Here is an 11458-nt window from a genome sequence, read left to right on the forward strand (position 1 = left end):
CATTTTTATATTGCACATGAGTTATCAAAATGTTCCTGTTTGGAGAGAGAGAGAGAGAGAGAGAGAGAGAGAGAGAGAGAGAGAGAGAGAGAGAGAGAGAGAGAGAGAGAGAGAGAGAGAGAGAACCATACTTATATCATTTCATAACAAAGAAAGATTATTGTAATTTCATAAAGACGATAATAAAAGGAGGAGGAGGAGGAGATAAGGAACATGCAGAAGACAAGGAGAAGGAAGATGAAGAAGAATAACAAGATGAAGAGGAAGGAGGAAGAGGAGGAAGTGGGGGAACAACAGAGAAAAAATATCAGGAAGTGAAAGGAGGAGGAGGAGGAGTGCAATTGGGAAGGGCAGGTTGATGATGGTGAAGTTGTAGATTGCCAGTCCACACACAATGCCTGGAAGTAGTAGTAGTAGTAGTAGTAGTAGTAGTAGTAGTAGTAGTAGTAGTAGTAGTAGGAGGTAAAATACACATATCATTCTTTAAAATGTATAAATTAGTGTTTTGTCCTCAAAAAGCACAAAAATTCAGTCTTTCACTCAACAAACAGCATAAAAAAACACAAATACACACTTCTTTTCCAAAACACCCTAAAAAAAACAGTGAAACTCCCCAAAAACAACCCAAAATTCAGTCTATCAATTCCAAAACACCCAAAAACACACATTTAAACTCAAAAAAATCACTCAACACACTTTTCTATTGTACAAGAAAACCAAACACATTTTTCCACCCCAAAATCACTTTCCAAAACATCCCTAAACACATTTTCACTCCAAAAACACCCATAAAACACACATTTTCACCCCAAACACACCTTCCACAACCAAAACATTACAAAAACACAGTCTCTCACCCTGAAAACATTTAAACACTAAAAAACACACACACTCGCATCCCCAGCACATCTTTAAAACATACATTTTCACCCTAAAAACATTCTCAAAACACATGTTCACCCCAAAATACCTGCAAAACACATTTTCTCCCCAAAAATACCTGCAAAACACTCATTTTCATCCCAAAACACACTTTCACACCCCAACACATCCCACAAACACACCAAAAACACCCTAAATTAAAAGATCTATCTATTTTAAAGGGTGTTTTAACGGATTATGACCTATAAATTCAAGCGTTTGTCAATTTGAAGAGCTCCTCGACCTAATAAGCCTTCCCACACACCCCCAGATGCTCCCCAGACCCCCATAAACTTCCCTACACTCCCCCAGACACCCCCAGGGCCTCACCAATCAACACATAGGTAGCAGCCGCCTCCAGAGCTCCCTCCTTGAACCAAATCCTTCTTGTGTCGGGGAACTCAGTAAACATACCATAGTCTGGATTCAAAATATCTCTTAGGAGGAGCAAGAAAAATTCCTTCCGTACCCCACCTGCATCCTCTGCCTCCTCCCCGATGAAGTGGACCTGTGGAGATGCGTGGAGGTGAGTGGAGGATCACTGGAGGGCCGGGAGGCTAGGTTATGTATGCAGATTAATGCACAGATATATATTTATGCTGTTATTGTGGAGATAAGGTGGAGAATTGAAAGGGAGATGGGTGGAGAATAGGTGGAGTGTTGGGAGATTAGCTTAGGTTTGATATAAGTGCAGATTAAGATGGAGATGACCTGGAGAACTGAAAGGGAGGTAAGTGGAGATCAGTGGAGGACAGGTGGAGTGTTGGGCGGTTAGGTTAGGTTTGATATAAGTGCAGATTAAGATGGAGATGACCTGGAGAACTGAAAAAGGGAGGTAAGAGGAGATGACTGGAGACTATAAATACAGACAAACAGACAAACGCACACACCTTCAATGGCCGTTTGTAATCGGTGACCTCGTGGTGCAGCAGTTGGCTGATGGGGCCCTCTACGATGTGTGTGCGTCGAATGTGTACGTTTAGAAACTGTACCTGGAAAAACACACATGGCTTCAGTGTGTGTGTGTGCGTGTGTGTGTGTGTAATAATAAATAATAATAATAAACGGTTTATTATTAAGGCAGTTAACAAACTGAAAATGTACATAGGGGGTGGGGAAAAACTTAACATTAATCCTAAAGGTAAGTCTAATCTAGGAGGGAAATCTAGGTGTGTGTGTGTGTGTGTGTGTGTGTGTGTGTGTGTGTGTGTGTGTGTGTGTGTGTGTGTGTGTGTGTGTGTGTGTGTGTGTGTGTTACTATTACTGCTACTGATGCTACTATTACTACTACTATTATTTTGTATTAGCTTAAGTGTTTGTGTGTGTGAACAAAAAAAAAAATAAAAAAAATAAAAAAAATAAAATAAAAATAAATAAATAAATAAAAAAAAAAAGCTTTCAAACACATAAACACACAAACGTACTTACTTGGGCAGGGTCAAAGAGCCACAGCATGGGGTTACTGTTTAAAACGGCCTCCTGGATCTCTCCTTGCATCTGAGAGAGAGAGAGAGAGAGAGAGAGAGAGAGAGAGAGAGAGAGAGAGAGAGAGAGAGAGAGAGAGAGAGAGAGAGAGAGAGAGAGAGAGAGAGAGAGAGAGAGAGAGAGTATTAGGTTAGGCCTCTTGCATTTGTGAGTGAGGAGTGACTACTGTGTTAGGCCTAAGAAATTCTTGCAGCTTTATTTAATATTTTACATTCTTCAATAAATCTACTAATTTTGAGTCCCTAGGAAACACAAAGCTGGGCAATTTTAGGCCTATTCTTTTGTGTGTGATGGTCGGTGCAGTAAAAAATATGCTAGTTTCCTCTCATAGGCCTAGTCCACTTTTTCCTGGCAAGACACAGGCCTAAATAACCTTTTCTTATAACACATAGGCCTAATCAGTGTTTTAATAGGCATATAAAAATTCTGACCCTATGCCAGTCTAAACCACCCTCATTAAACACCTCACAGTTTGTCAGTCTGTCCCCACCTGTGCCAGTGCTTCAGTGGTGTACAGTCTGGGACATCAAAGTGTGAAGCAGCCTTTAAAATTTATGCATCCTTTAATGAATCAATTGGAAGGTCCTTTAAAAATTGACTTAACCCTTTAAAAACATCTCCAAACACCCTTTTAAACTGACAAATCTTAAAAAAACACTTCCAAACACCCTTTTAAACTCACAAATCTTAAAAAAACACTTCCAAACACCCTTCTAAACTGACAAATCTTAAAAAAACTTCCAAACATCCTTTTTAACTGACAAATCTTAAAAAACACTTCCAAACACCCTTTTTAACTGACAAATCTTAAAAAAACACTTCCAAACACCCTTTTTAACTGACAAATCTTAAAAAAACACTTCCAAACACCCTTTTAAACTGACAAATCTTCAAAAAACTTCCAAACATCCTTTTAACTGACAAATCTTAAAAAAACACTTCCAAACATCCTTTTTAACTGACAAATCTTAAAAAAACACTTCCAAACACCCTTTTAAACTGACAAATCTTAAAAAAACTTCAAAACATCCTTTTTAACTGACAAATCTTAAAAAACACTTCCAAACACCCTTTTAAACTCACAAATCTTAAAAAAACACTTCAAAACATCCTTTTTAACTGACAAATCTTAAAAAACACTTTCAAATGCCCTTTTAAACTGACAAATCTTGAAAAAACACTTCCAAACAGCCTTTAATGCTGATGAATCCTTGAAAAACATAAAAAAAAATATATATATACAAATAAACAAATAAACATATGTAAACCAAACCTAATTTGTCCTGCACCTCGTTCTCACCTGACGAGTGGCGTCACACCTGAGCAGCAGCGTCTTGGCCTGAGGGTCGAATAAGAATGGATACTCACAGAACAGGATTGGACTCTGTAATGTAAAGGATTGGATTAGTTAAAGTTGTTTTTAAGGGTTGAAGGGGTAAATGAAGAGTTAAAGGGTGTATTTAAGGGTTTAAGGGAGTAAATAAAAGGTAGAAGGGTGATTTTAAGGGTTTATGAGGCTATTTAAAGGTTTGGTGTCTTTTAAAGGGTGTTTTTAAGGGCTTAAGAGAATAATTCAATTTTTAAAGGATGTTTCTAAGGGTCTCTCAGTTAAAATTAAACGAACTGTCAATTTTAAAGGATGTTTTTAAGTGTTCAACATTGAAAGCTCCCCCAAACACAGTCACCCATTCACAAACACCCCCAATACACATACAAACACCCCCAAACATGGTCACCCACCTCCCAAACACCCCAAAAACACACCCAGACACCCCAAAAACACACCAAAACACATCTAAACACCCCAAAACACACCCAAACACCCCAAAATCACTCACCCACCTTCAAACACCCCCACAGCCCCACACACACACACCCACCTCCCTCCTGGACATCGAGTGAAGCCTGCTGTTCATCCAGTTCAAGTAATCATTCCTAATATCAATTTTCTCTGCAATTTCTGGGATGTAAAAGTCGTCGTAGTTCAACCACCCCACTCGGCAGCCGGCTTGGAAGTTCAGACCGTGGACCAGGGACAACAGCCGCAGGGAAGACACGAGGGCACGCCGGTCTCTCTGTGGTGTGGTTAGGTTAGGGTTAGGTTTGGTTAAGATCTGGTTGTGGTAGTGGTGGTGGTCTGAGTGGTTGTAAGTGATGTGGTGGTGTTGTTGTAGATAAGAATTGTTGTAATAGTTGTTGTAGTAGTAGTAGTAGTAGTAAAAGAAGAGGAAGAGGAAGAGGAGGAGGAGGAGGAGGAAGAGAAAGAGAATGAGGAAGAGAATGGTAGTAGTAGTAGTAGTAGTAGTAGTAGTAGTAGTAGTAGTAGTAGTAGTAGTAGTAGTAGCAGTAGTAGTAGTAGTAGTAGTAGTACACAGACAATTATATTTCTCTCTCTCTCTCTTACACTCAAAACACACACACACACTCTCAATGCACACTCTTACAAACCAACTCTCTCTCTCTCTCTCTCTCTCTCTCTCTCTCTTGCCTCAGAGCTAGACTGGTGAGGTGAATTCAGTATCTGTACCACCACATTCTTGTACACAGTAACCAGCCTTAGTGTAAAGTCCCTTGGAAGAGAGGCAAGCCAGAGAGAGAGAGAGAGAGAGAGAGAGAGAGAGAGAGAGAGAGAGAGAGAGAGAGAGAGAGAGAGAGAGAGAGAGAGAGAGAGAGAGAGAGAGAGAGAGAGAGAGAGAGAGAGAGAGAGAGAGAGAGAGAGAGAGAGAGAGAGAGAGAGAGAGAGAGAGAGAGAGAGAGAGAGAGAGAGAGAGAGAGAGAGAGATTAATTTTTCTCCTCCAAAAATATACTTAAAACACACAAATCAATAGAAAAACAAAGAAAAACACCAACACACATTTAAAACACCCCAAAACACCTTTAAAACACCCCTAAACACACTCAAACACCCCAAACACACTCAAACACCCAAAACACAACCAAAACACCCCCAAACACTCCCAAAACACACTCAAACACTCCCAAACACACACACACAAACATACACACACACAATCCAACTCACTGAACACCTCCGCCATCTCCTTGCCAAGCTTCAACACTCCCTCAGCATATGGCGTTTGGAGTTTGGCCGTTTGTTTAGGGTCAGTGAAGTCCTTGTACAGGGGAAGAAGGACATAACAGCATAAGGCGTCCTGGCTGGGGGATGCGAAGGAAGACTCTTGGCCACGTTTTGAATGCCAGTACGAATCTGTGGACGTTTGGATACGTTTGGATTAGCTCGGTAACGGATCAGTGGACGCTTGTGAGATTCTGCGTGTGAAATGCCAGCAGGTCAGTTTGTCCTGTTTTGTCCTGGGAAACCTTCAGTAAAATGCAGTGAAACGCAAACAAACGCACGCACTCGCCACTTCCTGAATGGTCTCCCTTGCAATCTGGCCAATCTGAGCCACACAGTTCTCAGCCAAACGGTAGTCCAGCCCGTGTGTGTGTTTGTGCAAGCCAGCAAGCGTGAAGGAGCTGTTCCAAGCGCACACTGAGGCAAACGCTGTCTCTGTGTACATGTGTTTGGAAGTGGGTGAGTGAATGAGTGTAAACAAACTTGGGGATGGAAATATTGTTTGTTCGTTTGTTTGTTTGTTTGTAAATAGATTGATATGACACAAATGTAAATAAACACAAAAAATACAACATTCTGTCACTGAAAACATCAAAAATAAATTATATAACACAAACAAACACACAAATACACACAGAAACACACACACACACACACACACCCAAATCATACCAAAACACACAACACACCCCCAAACACACAAAATATACCATAACACACCCAAACACACACACACACACACACACACACACACACACACACACACTTACGTAAACAAATCGTCATCAATCATGTCTTCTTCCTCAATTGACAGAAGTTTCTTAATCATATGTTCTTGAATTGTGAGAGGGGCATTTGGTCGGGGTAGGGGAGGGCTGCAAAAGTCCTCAGCACCCCCACTCTCCCTGCTGACGGTGGCCATGCTGACGTCCCCCCAGCGAAGATCTGGGAGAGAGAGAGAGAGAGAGAGAGAGAGAGAGAGAGAGAGAGAGAGAGAGAGAGAGAGAGAGAGAGAGAGAGAGAGAGAGAGAGAGAGAGAGAGAGAGAGAGAGAGAGAGAGAGAGAGAGAGAGAGAGAGAGAGAGAGAAATTGGTTAGTTTTAGGCTTATATAATTTAATTCATGTTTGTTTAGAATTATTCATCATCATCATTATTATTATTATTATTAGCATTATTCAGTTTGTTTTTCTTGATTATAAATAAAAGAATATACTTTATGTACACCACTACTACTACTACTAATACTATTACTACTTTTCTTCCTCTTCCTCTTCCTCCCACCACCCAAACACACACACACATACACACCTAACAAGAGGATCACCCTTGGGAGTATAGCCCAGTTGACCCTGCTTGTTTGACCCCCACAACAGCAGGTAGCCGGCCTGGGTCACAGCAGCAGAGTGGTGACCCGCAGCGGCCAGCAGGACTAAGGGGGTGCCAGCCAAGGAGGTCACCAGGGCAGGGTCCTTCTGGGGCCCCTGTCGGTGTCTAAGTCCCAACTGGCTGAAGGTATTTTGTCCCCAAGTGTACAATTCACCATCTGAAACACACAAAAGCAAAAAATAAATAAATAATGATGATAACACACGCACACACACACACACACACATATACAGACACATACACACAGGCATACATACATACAGACACCCACCAGCAGTCAAGGCAAGGGTGTGGTTGGTGCCACAGGCCAGCTGCACTGTCACCTTCCTGGCCAGACTCTTGACAAGCTTGGGTGTGGCAGTGTGAGTGTCGCAGGAGTTGACGCCAAGCTGACCGTACCCATTGTCACCCCATGCGTAGATCTGAGGAGAGAGGGAGAGGTGAGAGAGAGAGAGAGAGAGAGAGAGAGAGAGAGAGAGAGAGAGAGAGAGAGAGAGAGAGAGAGAGAGAGAGAGAGAGAGAGAGAGAGAGAGAGAGAGAGAGAGAGAGAGAGAGAGAGAGAGAGAGAGAGAGAGAGAGAGAGAGAGAGAATTAAGACCTAACCTAACAAAACCCAACTTAAGATATAATATAACTTTAAAGAGAGAGAGAGAGAGTGAGAGGGGAGATTAGAGAGAGAGGGAGAGAGAACCTTACCTGTCTAGGAGAAATAATTTGAATATACAGTAAAATCCCTCTCATCTGGCATTTGAGTATCCGGCAGCTTCAAGTATCCGGCACATTTTTCCCTGAGCCTTAAAATCAATAAAAAATAAATGTGTACTCACAAAATCGATTAAAATTCCTGCGCAAGGCATACTTTGTCCCCTCGCCACCAGAGCGCACTGCTTCGCGCCACCCGCGGCCCACTGCACTGTGTTTACTGAGTGACTCAGTCCCGCGTGTGCACTGTTTATCGCCTGACGCCTTCATCATGCCTAAAGTTGTAGAAAAGAGGAAGCGTGTTGTGCTTACACTTAAGCAGCTGATCAGATTAGCTGCTGATTAAGATCAGCTGATCTTTGTTATGGTAAGATGCGTGAGTGTAGGCTGGTGATTGTGGACATAATTTCACTTCTATTCAAGTATCCGGCAATATTCAAGTATCTGACATGTCGGCAGTCCCGTTGATGCCAGATAAGAGGGATTTTACTGTATATATATTGATAAGAAGAGGAAAATGAAAATGTATTGCTCTCTCTCTCTCTCTCTCTCTTACAGCTACTAAAACAACAAAATTATTTCTACTCTCCTCTCTCTCTCTCTTTCACACACACACACACACACACACACACACATACACACACACACACACACACACACATCACAGGCTCTCTCTCTCTCTCTCTCACTCACCAGGCCCCAGGAGGTGAGAGCAAGAGAGTGCTGGTCTCCGGCTGCCACCTGAACGATGCTGTAGTTCTGTAGCTCATCAATTAATTCTGCAGGTGAGAGAACAGGTGGTGAGGAGGAGAAAGTGCTATTGGAGTGTTGTGTGGTTATGGTGGTGTGGTGGTGGTGGTAGTAGTAGTAGTAGTAGTAGTAGTAGTAGTAGTAGTAGTAGTAGTAGTAGTAGTAGTAGTTGGTTCATTACATTCCAAGCACAGTACATAAATAAATAAATAAATAAATAAATAAATAAATAAATAAATAAATAAATATGATAAAAAAATAAAAAAATAACAACAACAACAAAAACAACAACAACAACAACAACAACAACCACATAAAAACTGATGACCCCAACCAATCACCATGACCTCTAGTACAAGGGTCACACAGGGCCACCACACTGCGACCTGACACAAACATAAACAAGACACCTTTTAAGCATGAAGGACAAGTGACCTACGACCCAACAGTGACCCACAGTAATCCCACATTGACCCACAGTGACCCAACAGTGTCTTCACCTAGAATTGTGGAGTGTACAAGTGCCCAGCTGACACGTGGAGGTGCAGGTCTCAAGGCTAGGTCACATTAGGTCACCTGAACAGAGAGAGTGTAAGGGGGGGTTGCCTGGTGAAGGGAGGGGGGCCAGGTCAACCCTTAAATTGTGTAATAATGAAAATAATGATAACAGTGACCTCTCTCTCTCTCTCTCTCTCTCTCAGGTTAAGTTGTCATGTCTTGATTAAGTTAGGTTAGGTTAAGTTAGATTAGGTTAGGTTAGGTGTTTACTTGGCATTTTGGCCTGTACCGAGGTTCCCACACTGCCAAGTAAGTTTAGTAGGTGACTGAGAAGAATGCATGGTATTATTTTGGCCTGTACCGAGGTTCCCACACCGCCAAGTAAGTTTAGTAGGTGACTGAGAAGAATGAATAGTATTATTTCAGGAGAGAACAATAATGCTTGACACATTTATGAGTACTGTTTTTGGATACTGAGAAACTTACTAGTAATGTTCTTGTAGCAAAGTAATAGTTTCCATGATATAGGTAATTTGTGTTAGGTGATGCACATAGGTTAGGTTAGGCTAGGTTAAATGAGGTTAAGTTCAGGTGAGGTTAAGTTAGGAATGCCTTCTTTAAAGCTATCATCTCCATTCAAATACTTAAAATTACTGTTATTGTGTTCCCTGCTCATAAAACCTACTTCCCCACAAATTCCCAAGATTACAGCGGATTGAGGGGAGGACACATCAAATGATATAATATTGAGTTGCTTTATGTTCAAAATCGTCTATAAAAAAGAAGAGACAATAACAAACACCATCATTTTGGGTAAATTTATAGTTTAAGCCAATGTCCCCAATCTCTACCCACGGACCCCCAATCCCTCAAGCAGGCTTGGGGGCCTGTGGGGAACCTAACCTAACCTAACCTGCCCGCACAGCTTATGGGTACTTATAGAGACTTCCTATTGGTGCAACTCGTGGTGGTAGCACGTGATTGGCCCGAGGAATTATAGACACAGTGATCCTATCCAGCAGCTACCCACAATTCAAAACATTAAACAACTGAAGTTCAGGCAACAATACACCATTTATGTTTACCTGTGGACTTAGAAAAAGTTGAGAGCGCTGTGCATTCCCAGGCCTATTGTGGCGTTATTATTAATTTCCGACAAGTAGTGTAATCATTAGAAATTATGTGAATAGTGAGAAGAACAAAATGAGGTAGGTTATTACCACGTAGTGTGTAATGGCTTAAACTATAATAAAACCCAAAAAAATACTTAAAATACCAAAGTTTACCCCAAAAGATCCCTAAAACGAGCAAACTTAGCCTAGATACCGAAGTTTAAGGGCAACCCCAACCCGCCCACACCCTAAATACCCCTGAAACTTTAAAATTGCTTAAAAAACGTGGGGGAAAAAAACAGAACCCTTTAAATAAATCACGAAATTATACGAAGCCCAAAAAAACACACACAAACACAAATCCCTAAATTCTCACCCTAAAAAACCCTAAAAAAAACCTAAAAATTACCGTAAAATTAGGGGAAAAACTTAAAAAAAAAAAACACCAAAAATCTTAAGAGGAAAACGTGGGAGACTCAGTGCAGTAACCATGGGGCTTCCTATTACCCTTAATTTCTCCCTTATTTCAGATCCCCCGCGGCGCCTCAGGGTCCTCCGGGGCTCACCATGGATGGAGGGAACAGGTGTACTGGGGGCGGCCTCCGGGGTGGGGAATTACTTAGGAAATTTGCAAAAAAACAAGATTTCTAGGCAGTGTGGTAGGAGTAAGCACGGGAGAACCTTGATGTTGATCTTGATGGTACAGGTGGCACAGGATCCCTCCTGAGCCAGGCCTTTGGATCGGCAACTCCTGTAGAAAGGGGGGGAAAAAAAAAGAGAAACGAACAGCATCCTCTATCCTAATTGTTCATACACCTGGCACGCAACATTCTCCCCCTGTCCCCTTTCCCCCCCTAACTCTCCCCTATATATATATATATATATATATATATATATATATATATATATATATATATATATATATATATATTATATATATATATATATATATATATAATATATATATATATATATATATATATATATATATATTTATTTTCCACCTGTTAAGGGTAACTAATGTATCTTGTTCTCTCGTTTTCTTTTCTCGTCTCCTTCTGGTGGATGGTAGTGATTGTGGTGGTGGTGGTGGTGGTGCTGCTACTACTACTACTACTACTGCTACTGCTACTACTACTACTACTACTACTACTACTACTACTACTACTACTACTACTTCAATTCCTCTTCCTGCTCTTCCTCGTTCTCCTCCTCCTTGTCCTCTTACACCCACTTCACCTTCCCCCCTAACCCACCCTCCCACACCTACACACCCCCAATATACCCCAGTACACTCCAAAACACCCCCAAACACCCCCAAAGACCTCCAACCCTCTAGTTTCTTACATCAAGAGCCTCGATATTGAAATGAATAGGGTGGACCAAGTGGGGAGAAAGAAATGTCTCTTACAAGGAGAAATAATGCAGAAAAGAGAGAGAGAGAGAGAGAGAGAGATGAGAGAGAGAGAGAGAGAGAGAGAGAGAGAGAGAGAGAGAGAGAGAGAGAGAGAGAGAGAGAGAGAGAG

At 41.5% G+C, this 11458-nt stretch overlaps 1 long non-coding RNA gene across 8 annotated transcripts; it reads right to left on the reverse strand.

The window, feature by feature from the left end:
• Positions 1-38: 38 nt before the first annotated feature.
• On the reverse strand, positions 39-10658 carry LOC135093433 (uncharacterized). Of its 8 annotated transcripts, XR_010263364.1 has the most exons (14): positions 10499-10657; positions 8823-8898; positions 8266-8351; positions 7698-7847; positions 7142-7292; positions 6793-7027; positions 6254-6428; positions 5430-5615; positions 4287-4481; positions 3707-3790; positions 2350-2418; positions 1812-1913; positions 1252-1429; positions 39-398 (listed from the first exon to the last, which is right to left on the reverse strand). It is a non-coding gene; the product is annotated as an uncharacterized LOC135093433 (long non-coding RNA). The 8 variants fall into 8 exon arrangements; XR_010263363.1 differs by lacking the exon at positions 8823-8898 and having other exon boundaries at positions 10499-10658; XR_010263365.1 differs by lacking the exon at positions 8823-8898 and having other exon boundaries at positions 10440-10655.
• Between the last annotated feature and the right edge of the window lie 800 nt (positions 10659-11458).

This window comes from Scylla paramamosain, chromosome 43 (assembly GCF_035594125.1).
Source record: "Scylla paramamosain isolate STU-SP2022 chromosome 43, ASM3559412v1, whole genome shotgun sequence".
Classification (NCBI taxonomy): Eukaryota; Metazoa; Arthropoda; class Malacostraca; order Decapoda; family Portunidae; genus Scylla; species Scylla paramamosain.